Source organism: Arachis stenosperma, chromosome 9, assembly GCF_014773155.1.
Source record: "Arachis stenosperma cultivar V10309 chromosome 9, arast.V10309.gnm1.PFL2, whole genome shotgun sequence".
In the NCBI taxonomy this organism is placed as follows: domain Eukaryota; kingdom Viridiplantae; phylum Streptophyta; class Magnoliopsida; order Fabales; family Fabaceae; genus Arachis; species Arachis stenosperma.
This window is the reverse complement of record NC_080385.1, coordinates 111,362,325-111,375,925: the sequence shown is the minus strand read 5'-3', so window position 1 is coordinate 111,375,925 and position 13,601 is coordinate 111,362,325. Positions and strand designations below refer to the sequence as shown.

Sequence of the window (13,601 nt, the reverse complement as noted above, 5' to 3'; positions counted from 1 at the left end):
GTCAATCTCAAGAACTCCTTTCTTCTGACTAGTCCCATTGTTCACAGGATTCCTTTCAGAAGTGTACATGAATTGGTTATTTGCAACCATTTCAATTAGCTCTTGAGCCTCTGTAGGCGTCTTCTTCAAGTGAAGAGATCCTCCAGCAGAGCTATCCAAAGACATCTTGGATAGTTCAGAGAGACCATCATAGAAAATACCTATGATGCTCCATTCAGAAAGCATGTCTGAGGGACATTTTCTGATTAATTGTTTGTATCTTTCCCAAGCTTCATAGAGGGATTCACCATCCTTCTGTCTGAAGGTTTGGACTTCCACTCTAAGCTTACTCAATTTTTGAGGTGGAAAGAACTTTGCCAAGAAGGCATTGACTAGCTTTTCCCAAGAGTCCAGGCTTTCTTTAGGTTGTGAGTCCAACCATATTCTAGCTCTGTCTCTTACAGCAAAAGGGAATAGCATCAGTCTATAGACCTCAGGGTTAACCCCATTAGTCTTGACTGTGTCACAGATTTGCAAGAATTCAGCTAAAAACTGATGAGGATCTTCCAATGGAAGTCCATGGAACTTGCAATTCTGTTGCATTAGAGAAACTAATTGAGGCTTAAGCTCAAAGTTGTTTGCTCCAATGGCAGGGATAGAGATGCTTCTCCCATAGAAGTCGGGAGTAGGTGCAGTAAAGTCACCCAGCACCTTCCTTGCATTGTTGGCATTGTTGTTGTTTTCGGCTGCCATGGCTTCTTCTTCTTTGAAGAATTCGGTTAGGTCCTCAACAGAGAGTTGTGCCTTAGCTTCTCTTAGCTTTCGCTTCAAAGTCCTTTCAGGTTCAGGGTCAGCTTCAACAAGAATGCCTTTGTCTTTGTTCCTGCTCATATGAAAGAGAAGAGAACAAGAAAATATGGAATCCTCTATGTCACAGTATAGAGATTCCTTGAGGTGTCAGAGGAAGAAAAAAATGGAAGACAGAGGTAGAAAATTCGAACTTATCAAAGAAGATGGAGTTCAAATTTTGCATTAAGGAATAGTGTTAGTCCATAAATAGAAGGATGTGAGAAGAAGGGAAGTAATTTTCGAAAATTTAAGTAAAAGATTTTGAAAACATTTTGAAAAACACTTGATTGATTTTCGAAAATAAGAGTGGAAAAGAAATCAAGTGATTTTTGAAAAAGATTTTGAAATTAGAAATTAAAAAGATTTGATTGAAAATTTATTTTGAAAAAGATGTGATTAAAAAGATATGATTTGAAAACAATTTTAAAAAGATATGATTTGAAAACAATTTGAAAAGATATGATTTTAAAAACAATTTGAAAAGATATGATTTTAAAAATTAATGACTTGCCTAACAAGAAAAGATATGATTCAAACATAAAACCTTCCTCAACAGAAAAGGCAAAAAATATTCAATCAAATCATTAATTGTTAGTAAGTATCTTTGAAAAAGGAAAGAAATTGATTTTGAAAACATTTGATTGAAAAGATATGATTTGAAAAAGATTTGATTTTGAAAAACTTTGAAAACTTGAAAAAAATTGATTTTGAAAACAAAATCTTCCCCCTTTGCCATCCTGGCGTTAAACGCCCAGAATGGTGCACATTCTGGCGTTTAACGCCCAAACTACTACCCTTTTGGGCGTTAAACGCCCAACCAGGCACCCTGGCTGGCGTTTAAACGCCAGTCTGTCTTCTTCACTGGGCATTTTTGAATGCCCAGCTTTTTCTGTGTGATTCCTCTGCAGTATGTTCTGAATCTTCAATTCTCTGTATTATTGACTTGAAAAGACACAAATTAAAAATATTTTTGGATTTTTAATAAAAAGGAATAATCAAAATGCAACTAAAATCAAATAACAATGCATGCAAGACACCAAACTTAGCAGTTTGCATACCATTGACACTAACAAAATGAGAATGCATATAACAAAACACTCAAGTCAATAGAATTCAAAGATCAAAACAAGGAAATCATCAAGAACAACTTGAAGATCAATGAGGACACATGCATAAATGCAATAAGAACAGAAACATGCAATTGACACCAAACTTAAAATGAGACACTAGACTTAAACAAGAAATATTTTTGGATTTTATGATTTTGTAAATTTTTTTTTTTTCGAAAATTAGGTGAAAAGGAAAATGAAGGTATCAAAATTCTTAATGAGAATTCCAGGAATCATGCAATGTTAGTCTAAAGCTTTAGTCTAAAGGAATTAGACATAGCTAGCTAAGCTTCAGCAAGACATTGCATTCAAGAGCTAAATTGATGATGATCAATCAGCTTTGGTGATGATAAGAACATCACCTTGAAACACTAGAATTCATTCTTAAGAACTCTGAAGAAAAAATACCTAATCTAAGCAACAAGATGAACCGTCAGTTGTCCATACACAAGAACAATCCCCGGCAACGGCGCCAAAAACTTGGTGCACGAAATTGTGATCACTACAACTTCGCACAACTAACCAGCAAGTGCACTGGGTCGTCCAAGTAATACCTTACGTGAGTAAGGGTCGATCCCACGGAGATTGTTGGTATGAAGCAAGCTATGGTCACCTTGTAAATCTTAGTCAGGCAAACTCAAATGTATAATGGTGATGAACGAAAATAACATAAAGATAAAGATAGAGATACTTATGTAATTCATTGGTAGGAACTTCAGATAAGCGTATGAAGATGCCTTCCCTTCCGTCTCTCTGCTTTCCTACTGTCTTCATCCAATCCTTCTTACTCCTTTCCATGGCAAGCTCGTGTAGGGTTTCACCGTTGTCAGTGGCTACCTCCCATCCTCGCAGTGAAAGCTAATGCTCAAACACTCTGTCACAGTGCGGCCAATCACCGGTTTGGTTCCCGCTCCTACTGGAATAGAATCCCTCTTTTGCGTCTGTCACTAACGCCCAGCAGGTTAAAGTTTGAAGCACGTCACAGTCATTCAATCATTGAATCCTACTCAGAATACCACAGACAAGGTTTAGACCTTCCGGATTCTCTTGAATGCCGCCATCAGGTCCTGCCTATACCACGAAGATTCCGATTAAAGAATCCAAGAGATATTCACTAGAGCCTTGGTTGCTTATAGAACAAAAGTGGTTGTCAGTCACCTTGTTCATGAGTGAGAATGATGATGAGTGTCACGGATCATCACATTCATCAAGTTGAAGAACAAGTGATATCTTAGAACAAGAACAAGCGGAATTGAATGGAAGAACAATAGTAATTGCATTAATACTCGAGGTACAGCAGAGCTCCACACCTTAATCTATGGTGTGTAGAAACTCCACCGTTGAAAATACATAAGAACAAAAGTGATCATTGGTTTCGGCCCCAGAGAGGGAACCAGAAGAACCAAGATGAAAATACAATAGTAAAAGGTCCTACTTATAGAAAACTAGTAGCCTAAGGTTTACAAAGATAAGTAAATGACATAAAAATCCACTTCCGGGCCCACTTGGTGTGTGCTTGGGCTGAGCAATGAAGCATTTTCGTGTAGAGACTCTTCTTGGAGTTAAACGCCAGCTTTGGTGCCAGTTTGGGCGTTTAACTCCCATTTAGGTGCCACTTCCGGCGTTTAACGCTGGAATTTCTGTAGGTGACTTTGAACGCCAGTTTGGGCCATCAAATCTTGGGCAAAGTATGGACTATCATATATTGCTGAAAAGCCCAGGATGTCTACTTTCCAACGCCGTTGAGAGCGCGCCAATTGGGCTTCTGTAGCTCCAGAAAATCCACTTCGAGTGCAGGGAGGTCAGAATCCAACAGCATCTGCAGTCCTTTTCAGTCTCTGAATCAGATTTTTGCTCAGGTCCCTCAATTTCAGCCAGAAAATACCTGAAATCACAGAAAAACACACAAACTCATCGTAAAGTCCAGAAAAGTGAATTTTAACTAAAAACTAATAAAAATATACTAAAAACTAACTAAAAGATATTAAAAACATACTAAAAACAGTGCCAAAAAGCGTATAAATTATCCGCTCATCACAACACCAAACTTAAATTGTTGCTTGTCCCCAAGCAACTGAAAATCAAATAAGATAAAAAGAAGAGAATATACTATAGACTCCAAATTATCAATGAAACTTAGCTCCAAATTAGATGAGCGGGACTAGTAGCTTTTTGCCTCCGAACAGTTTTGGCATCTCACTCTATCATTTGAAATTCAGAATGATTGGCTTCTTTAGGAACTCAGAATCCAGATAGTGTTATTGATTCTCCTAGTTAAGTATGATGATTCTTGAACACAGCTACTTATTGAGTCTTGGCCGTGGCCCAAAGCACTCTGTCTTCCAGTATTACCACCGGATACATACATGCCACAGACACATAATTGGGTGAACCTTTTCAGATTGTGACTCAGCTTTGCTAGAGTCCCCAATTAGAGGTGTCCAGGGTTCTTAAGCACACTCTTTTTGCCTTGGATCACAACTTTATTTCTTTCTTTTTCTTTCTTTTTCTTTCTTTTTTTTTCTTTTTCTCCCTTTTTTCGGTTTTTTTTTTTTTTTGTATTCACTGCTTTTTCTTGCTTCAAGAATCATTTTTATGATTTTTCAGATCCTCAGTAACATGTCTCCTTTTTCATCATTCTTTCAAGAGCCAATAATTTTAACATTCATGAACAACAAATTCAAAAGACATATGCACTGTTCAAGCATACATTCAGAAAACAAAAAGTATTGTCACCACATCAAACTAATTAAGCTAGTTTTAAAGATGAATTTGAAATCCTGTACTTCTTGTTCTTTTGTGATTAAAAACAGTTTTCATTTAAGAAAGGTGATGGATTTCATTGGACATTCATAACTTTAAGGCATAGACACTAAGACACTAATGATCACAAGACACAATCATGGACAAACATAAAGCACAAAAATTCGAAAAACAGAAGAATAAAGAACAAGGAAATCAAGGAACGGGTCCACCTTAGTGATGGCGGCTCTTCTTTCCTCTTGAAGGTCCTATGGAGTGCTTGAGCTCCTCAATGTCTCTTCCTTGCCTTTGTTGCTCCTCTCTCATGATTCTTTGATCTTCTCTAATTTCATGGAGGAGAATGGAGTGTTCTTGGTGCTCCACCCTTAGTTGTCCCATGTTGGAACTTAATTCCCCTAGGGAGGTGTTTAGTTGCTCCCAGTAGTCTTGTGGAGGAAAATGCATCCCTTGAGGTATCTCAGGGATTTCTTGATGAGAGGGGTCTCTTGTTTGCTCCATCTTCTTCTTAGTGATGGGCTTGAGGTCATGCCTTCTCAGTTGAACCGGCTTTGGATGCCATAAATGGTCATGGAAAAACAAAAAGCAATGCTTTTACCACACCAAACTTAAAAGGTTTGCTCGTCCTCGAGCAAAAGAAGAGAGAAGAGAGTAGAAGAAGAAGAATTGGAGGAGAGGGAGACGGCTTTGTGGTTCGGCCATAAGGGGAAGAAGTGGTGTTTTATGAAGGATGGATGTGAGTGGTGAAGAGAAAGAGATGTTGAGGTGATTGGTGAATGGGTGAAGAAGATGAGAGAGTGGTGGGGTTGGTTGGGGATCCTGTGGGGACCACAGATCCTGAGGTGTCAAGGAAAAGTCATCCCTGCACCAAATGGCACTCAAAATCACGTTTTGAGGCATTTCTGGCGTTAAACGCCGGGCTGGTGCCCATTCCTGGCGTTTAACGCCAGGTTCTTGCCCTTTTCTGGCGTTTAACGCCAGTCTGGTGCCCCTTTCTGGCGTTAAACGCCCAGAATGGTGCCAGACTGGGCGTTAAACGCCCAACTGCTAGCCTCACTGGCGTTTAAACGCCAGTGAGTTCTTCCTCTAGGGTGTGCTGTTTTTCTTCCTGTTTTTCATTCTGTTTTTGCTTTTTCAATGGATTTTGTGACTTCTTATGATCATCAACCTACAAAAGACATAAAATAGCAAAGGAAATTAGATAAAATATAACATTGGGTTGCCTCCCAACAAGCGCTTCTTTAATGTCAGTAGCTTGACAGTGGGCCCTCATGGAGCCTCACGGAGGCTCATAGCAATGTTGGAACCTCCCAACACCAAACTTAGAGTTTGGTTGTGACCTCCCAACACCAAACTTAGAGTTTGACTGTGGGGGCTCTGTTTGACTCTGTTTTGAGAGAAGCTCTTCATGCTTCCTCTCCATGGTTACAGAAGGAGAACCTTGAGTCTTATAGTTTGCACTGTCTGCAAGCCATGGAGTTTCCTGAATAGCAAACAATTGCTCATCCGGAAAGGTCTCAGAGATCTCAGTAGGAGGGAGGGATGCTCCTGCTACTGGTTCTATCCGGGACAGGTGATCAGCCACTTGATTCTCTGTCCCTTTTCTGTCTCTTATTTCTATATCAAACTCCTGCAGAAGCAACACCCATCTTATGAGCCTGGGTTTTGAATCCTGCTTTGTGAGTAGATATTTAAGAGTAGCATGGTCAGTGTACACAATCACTTTTGATCCTACTAAATAAGATCTGAACTTGTCAAGGGCATAAACCACTGCAAGTAACTCCTTTTCTGTGGTTGTGTAGTTCTTCTGTGCATCATTTAGAATACGGCTACCGTAATAAATGACATGCAGAAGCTTACCATGCCTTTGTCCCAAAACTGCACCAATGGCATGGTCACTGGCATCACACATTAGTTCAAATGGTAATGTCCAATTTGGTGCAGAGATGACTGGTGCTGTGACCAGCTTAGCTTTCAGAGTCTCAAACGCCTGCAGACACTCATTATCAAAGATAAATGGAGTGTCAGCAGCTAGCAGATTACTCAGAGGTTTGGAAATTTTTGAAAAATCCTTTATAAACCTTCTGTAGAATCCTGCATGCCCCAGAAAGCTTCTGATTGCCTTAACATTGGCAGGTGGTGGTAATTTTTCAATTACCTCTACCTTTGCCTTATCCACCTCTATTCCCCTGCTTGAAATTTTGTGCCCAAGGACAATTCCCTCAGTCACCATAAAGTGACATTTCTCCCAGTTTAAAACTAGGTTAGTCTCTTGGCACCTTTTCAGGACAAGTGCTAGGTGATTAAGACAGGAGCTGAATGAGTCTCCATATACTGAGAAGTCATCCATGAAGACTTCCAGAAATTTCTCTACCATATCTGAGAAGATAGAGAGCATGCACCTCTAAAAGGTTGCAGGTGCATTGCACAGACCAAAAGGCATCCTTCTGTAGGCAAACACGCCAGAAGGGCAAGTAAATGCTGTTTTCTCTTGGTCCTGAGGATCTACTGCAATTGGTTGTAGCCTGAGTAGCCGTCCAAAAAGCAGTAGTATTCATGACCTGCTAGTCTCTCTAGCATCTGGTCTATGAATGGTAAAGGAAAATGATCCTTTCTGGTGACTGTATTGAGCCTTCTGTAGTCAATACACATGCGCCACCCTGTAACTGTTCTTGTAGGAACTAGTTCATTCTTTTCATTATGAACCACTGTCATGCCTCCCTTCTTAGGGACAACGTGGACAGGGCTCACCCAGGGGCTATCAGAAATAGGATAAATAATTCCAGCCTCTAGTAACTTAGTGACCTCTTTCTGCACCACCTCCTTCATGGCTGGATTTAGCCGCCTTTGTGGTTGAACCACTGGCTTAGCATCATCCTCCAATAGGATCTTGTGCATGCATCTTGCTGGGCTAATGCCCTTAAGATCACTTATGGACCACCCAAGAGCTGTCTTGTGCGTCCTTAGCACTTGAATTAGTGCTTCCTCTTCCTGTGGATTCAAAGCAGAGCTTATGATCACTGGAAAAGTGCCACCTTCTCCTAGAAATGCATATTTCAGGGATGGTGGTAGTGGTTTGAGCTCTGGTTTAGGAGGCTTGTCTTCTTCCTGAGGACTTTTCGGAATTTCTTTTATTTCCTTTAGTTCCTCCAGATCAGGCTGAACATCTTTAAAGATGTCATCCAGCTCTGATTCAAGACTTTTAGTCATATTGACCTCCTCCACCAAAGAGTCAATAATATCAGTGCTCATGCAGTCATTTGGTGTGTCTGGATGCTGCATAGCTTTGACAACATTCAACTTGAACTCATCCTCATTGACTCTCAGGGTTATTTCCCCTTTGTGTACATCAATGAGAGTTCGTCCAGTTGCTAGGAAAGGTCTTCCTAGAATAAGAGTTGCACTCTTGTGCTCCTCCATTTCCAGCACTACAAAGTCAGTTGGAAAGGCAAATGGCCCAACCTTGACAATCATATCCTCTATTATGCCTGATGGATATTTAATGGAGCCATCAGCAAGTTGGAGGCATATTCGGGTTGGTTTGACTTCTCCAGTCAACCCAAGCTTTCTGATAGTGGATGCAGGTATTAGATTGATGCTTGCTCCAAGATCACATAGGGCTGTCTTGGTGCAAGCACCTTCTAATGTGCATGGTATCATAAAGCTTCCTGGATCTTGAAGCTTTTCTGGTAAGCTTTTCAGAATGACTGCACTGCATTCTTCAGTGAGAAACACCTTTTCAGTTTCTCTCCAATCCTTCTTATGACTTAAGATTTCTTTCATGAATTTAGCATAAGAAGGTATTTGCTCAAGTGCCTCTGCAAACGGAATCTTTATTTCAAGAGTCCTTAGATAGTCTGCAAAGCGGGCAAATTGCTTATCCTGTTCCGCTTTGCGGAGTTTCTGAGGATAAGGCATCTTGGCTTGATATTCTTCAACCTTAGTTGCTGCAGGTTTATTCCTTACAGAAGTGGTTGAAGAAGCATGCTTAAGGGGGTTGTTATCAGCACTTGCAAGTGTCTGACCCCTTTGTAGCGTTTGAACGCCAGACTTGGCTACCCATTGGGCGTTTAACGCCAACTTTTCTTCCCTTTCTGGCGTTTGAACGCCAGAACTGGGCAGGGAATGGGCGTTTAACGCCAGTTTTCCCCCCTTTTCTGGCGTTTGAACGCCAATAGTATTCCTCTCTGGGCTCTTACTGTCCTCAGAGGGATTTTGGATAATGGTTTGGCTCTCCTCTGTCAATTGTTCCTTATTTGACTTTTTGCTCTTTTGAGTGGTGTTGTTCAGTGTCTTCCCACTCCTCAGTTGAACTGCTTGACACTCTTCTGTTATCTGTTTAGATATCTGCTGTTTTGCTTGATTCAACTGCAGTTCTATGTTCTTGTTAGCAACTTTAGTTTCATAGAGCATCTCTTTAAATTCTGCTAACTGTTCTGTTATCAGGAGCAATTGTTGATTAAGCTCAATCATCTGTTCTTGAAGATTAGGATCAGTGACTAATGCCATGACCTCCTCTTTTGGAACGAACTCACTGCTAGAATATAAGTATTGGTTTCTAGCAACAGTGTCTATAAGCTCTTGAGCTTCTTCAATTGTCTTCCTCATGTGTATAGATCCACCAGCTGAGTGGTCTAATGACATCTGAGCTTTTTCTGTAAGCCCATAGTAGAAGATGTCTAACTGTACCCACTCTGAAAACATTTCAGAGGGGCATTTTCTAAGCATACCTCTATACCTCTCCCAGGCATTATAAAGGGATTCATTATCCTCTTGTTTACAGCCTTGGATGTCCAGCCTTAGCTGTGTCATCCTCTTTGGAGGGTAGAAATGATTCAGGAATTTGTCTGATAACTGTTTCCATGTCTTTATGCTTGCTGTAGGTTGGTTATTCAACCACCTTTTAGCTTGATCTTTTACAGCAAATGGAAACAGTAATAGTCTGTAGACATCCTGATCTACCTCTTTATCATGTACTGTGTCAGCAATTTGTAAGAACTGTGCCAGAAACTCAGTAGGTTCTTCCTGTGGAAGACCAGAATACTGGCAATTTTGCTGCACTATGATAATGAGTTGAGGGTTTAGCTCAAAGCTGCTTGCTTTGATGGGAGGTATACAGATGCTACTCCCATATGCAGCTGTAATGGGGTTGGCATATGACCCCAGAGTCCTCTTGGACTGATTAATTCCACTTGAGTCCATAATGGACAAAAGGGAAATGATAATGATTGCAAAGAGATAAATTTTGTTTTTTTTTGTTTTTTTTTGTTTTTTTTTTTGAATTAAACGAAAAATAAAAATAAAAACAGAAAGAAATAAAAAAAAAGAATAAAATTTCGAAAATCAAAAAGAAAAGAAGATCAAAGCAAATTGAGAACTGAATCAATTAGTTAATTAAAAAGATTTTGAAAACAGCAATTAAAAAGATATGATTGAAAAGTTTTTATGAAAAAGATTTAATTTTTAAAAAGAGGAAAGAGAAAAACACAAAATGACACCAAACTTAAAATTTTAGAAAATCAAACACTAATTTTTTCGAAAATTTTAAAGAGAAAAACACAAATAGGACACCAAACTTAGAATTTTTATGAATCAAAAAGGGACTAAGAACATGCAAAAACGAGAATTTTAAAAAGAAAAAATAAAAGCATGTAATGGACACCAAACTTAGAATATGAAACTAGACTCAAATAAAAGACTCTAAACCAACAAAAACAAACAGTCCTAATCTAAGCAACAAGATAAGCCGTCAGTTGTCCAAACTCGAAAAATCCCCGGCAACGGCGCCAAAAACTTGGTGCACGAAATTGCAATAACACTTTTGCAATCCCGCACAACTAACCAGCAAGTGCACTGGGTCGTCCAAGTAATACCTTGCGTGAGCAAGGGTCGATCGGTGTCAAGGAAAAGTCATCCCTGCACCAAATGGCATCAAAAATCACGTTTTGACCCATTTCTGGCGTTAAACGCCGGGCTGATGCCCATTCCTGGCGTTTAACGCCAGGTTTTAGCCCTTTTCTGGCGTTTAACGCCAGTCTGGTGCCCCTTTCTGGCGTTAAACGCCCAGAATGGTGCCAGACTGGGCGTTAAACGCCCAACTGCTAGGCTTACTAGCGTTTGAACGCCAGCAGCATCTTCCTCCAGGGTGTGCTGTTTTTCTTCCTGTTTTTCATTCTGTTTTTGCTTTTTCAATGGATTTTGTGACTTCTTATGATCATCAACCTACAAAAAACATAAAATAACAAAAGAAACTATATAAAATATAACCATTGGGTTGCCTCCCAACAAGCGCTTCTTTAATGTCAGTAGCTTGACAGAGGGCTCTCATGGAGCCTCACAGATACTCAGAGCAATGTTGGAACCTCCCAACACCAAACTTAGAGTTTGAATGTGGGGGTTCAACACCAAACTTAGAGTTTGGTTGTGGCCTCCTAACACCAAACTTAGAGTTTGAATGTGGGGGCTCTTCTTGACTCTGATTTGAGAGAAGCTCTTCATGCTTCATCTCTATGGTGACAGAGGGATATCCTTGAGCCTTAAACACAAAGGATTCTCCATTCACTTGAATGATCAGTTCACCTCTATCAACATAAATTACAGCCTTTGCTGTGGCTAGGAAGGGTCTGCCAAGGATGATGGTTTCATCCATGCACTTCCCAGTCTCTAGGACTATGAAATCAGTAGGGATGTAATGGTCTTCAACCTTTACCAGAACATTCTCTACAAGTCCATGAGCTTGTTTTCTTGAGTTGTCTGCCATCTCTAGTGAGATTTTTGCAGCTTGTACCTCAAAGATCCTTAGCTTCTCCATTACTGAGAGAGGCATGAGGTTTACACTTGACCCTAAGTCACACAGGGCCTTCTTGAAGGTCATGGTGCCTATGGTACAAGGTATGGAAAACTTCCCAGGATCTTGTCTCTTTTGAGGTAATTTCTGCCTAGACAAGTCATCCAGTTCTTTGGTGAGCAAAGGAGGTTCCTCCTCCCAAGTCTCATTTCCAAATAACTTGTCATTTAGCTTCATGATTGCTCCAAGGTATTTAGCAACTTGCTCTTCAGTGACATACTCATCCTCTTCAGAGGAAGAATACTCATCAAAGCTCATGAATGGCAGAAGTGATTCCAATGGAATCTCTATGGTCTCATTTTGAGCCTCAGATTCCCATGGTTCCTCATTGGGGAACTCATGGGAGGCTAGTGCACGCCCATTGAGGTCTTCCTCAGTGGCGTTCACTTCCTCCCCTTCCTCTCCAAATTCGGCCACATTGATGGCTTTGCATTCTCCTTTTGGATTTTCTTCTGTGTTGCTTGGGAGAGTACTTGGAGGGAGTTCAGTAATTTTCTTGCTCAGCTGTCCCACTTGTCCTTCCAAATTCCTAATGGAGGACCTTGTTTCATTCATGAAACTTTGAGTGGTTTTAATTAGATCAGAGACCATGGTTGCTAAGTCAGAGGGGTTCTGCTTAGGATTCTCTGTCTGTTGCTGAGAAGATGATGGAAAAGGTTTGCCATTGCTAAACCTGTTTCTTCCACCATTATTATTGAAACCTTGTTGAGGTCTCTCTTGATTCTTCCATGAGAGATTTGGGTGATTTCTCCATGAAGAATTATAGGTGTTACCATAGGGTTCTCCTAGGTAATTCACCTCTTCCATTGAAGGGTTCTTAGGATCATAAGCTTCTTCCTCAGATGAAGCCTCCTTAGTACTGTTTGGTGCATTTTGCATTCCAGACAGACTTTGAGAAATCAAATTGACTTGTTGAGTCAATATTTTATTCTGAGCCAAAATGGCGTTCAGAGTGTCAATCTCAAGAACTCCTTTCTTCTGACTAGTCCCATTGTTCACAGGATTCCTTTCAGAAGTGTACATGAATTGGTTATTTGCAACCATTTCAATTAGCTCTTGAGCCTCTGTAGGCGTCTTCTTCAGATGAAGAGATCCTCCAGCAGAGCTATCCAAAGACATCTTGGACAGTTCAGAGAGACCATCATAGAAGATACCTATGATGCTCCATTCAGAAAGCATGTCAGAAGGACATTTTCTGATTAATTGTTTGTATCTTTCCCAAGCTTCATAGAGGGATTCGCCATCCTTCTGTCTGAAGGTTTGGACTTCCACTCTAAGCTTACTCCATCTTTGTGGTGGAAAGAACTTTGCCAAGAAGGCATTGACTAGCTTTTCCCAAGAGTCCAGGCTTTCTTTAGGTTGAGAGTCCAACCATATCCTAGCTCTGTCTCTTACAGCAAAAGGGAATAGCATCAGTCTATAGACCTCAGGGTCTACCCCATTAGTCTTGACTGTGTCACAGATTTGCAAGAATTCAGCTAAGAACTGATGAGGATCTTCCATTGCAAGTCCATGGAACTTGCAATTCTGTTGCATTAGAGAAACTAATTGAGGTTTAAGTTCAAAGTTGTTTGCTCCAATGGCAGGGATAGAGATGCTTCTCCCATAAAAATCAGGAGTAGGTGCAGTAAAGTCACCCAGCACCTTCCTTACATTGTTAGTATTGTTGTTATTTTCGGCTGCCATGAGTTCTTCTTCTTTGAAGAATTCGGTCAGGTCCTCTAAAGAGAGTTGTGCTTTGGCTTCTCTTAGCTTTCTCTTCAAGGTCCTTTCGGGTTCAGGGTCAGCTTCAACAAGAATGCCTTTGTCTCTGCTCCTGCTCATATGAAAGAGAAGAGAACAAGAAGATATGGAATCCTCTATGTCACAGTATAGAGATTCCTTGAGGTGTCAGAGGAAAAGAAAAATAGAAAGAAGAAGGAGAAGAAGAATTCGAACTTTACTTAGATAAGGTTCGAATTGTGCATTGAGAAGGAGTAGTACTCCATAAATAGAAGGATGTGAGAAGGAGGGAAGTAATTTTTTCGAAAATTAATTAAAAAGATTTTGAAAACATT

At 40.3% G+C, this 13,601-nt stretch overlaps 2 non-coding genes across 2 annotated transcripts; both read left to right on the top strand.

Annotated features, from left to right (window-relative positions):
• Positions 1-219: 219 nt before the first annotated feature.
• Positions 220-327, top strand: LOC130953954 (small nucleolar RNA R71). Its single transcript, XR_009076112.1, has one exon. It is a non-coding gene; the product is annotated as a small nucleolar RNA R71 (small nucleolar RNA).
• A 12,390-nt stretch (positions 328-12,717) lies between these two features.
• On the top strand, positions 12,718-12,825 carry LOC130953967 (small nucleolar RNA R71). The gene has a single exon (XR_009076126.1). It is a non-coding gene; the product is annotated as a small nucleolar RNA R71 (small nucleolar RNA).
• The last annotated feature ends 776 nt before the right edge of the window (positions 12,826-13,601 follow it).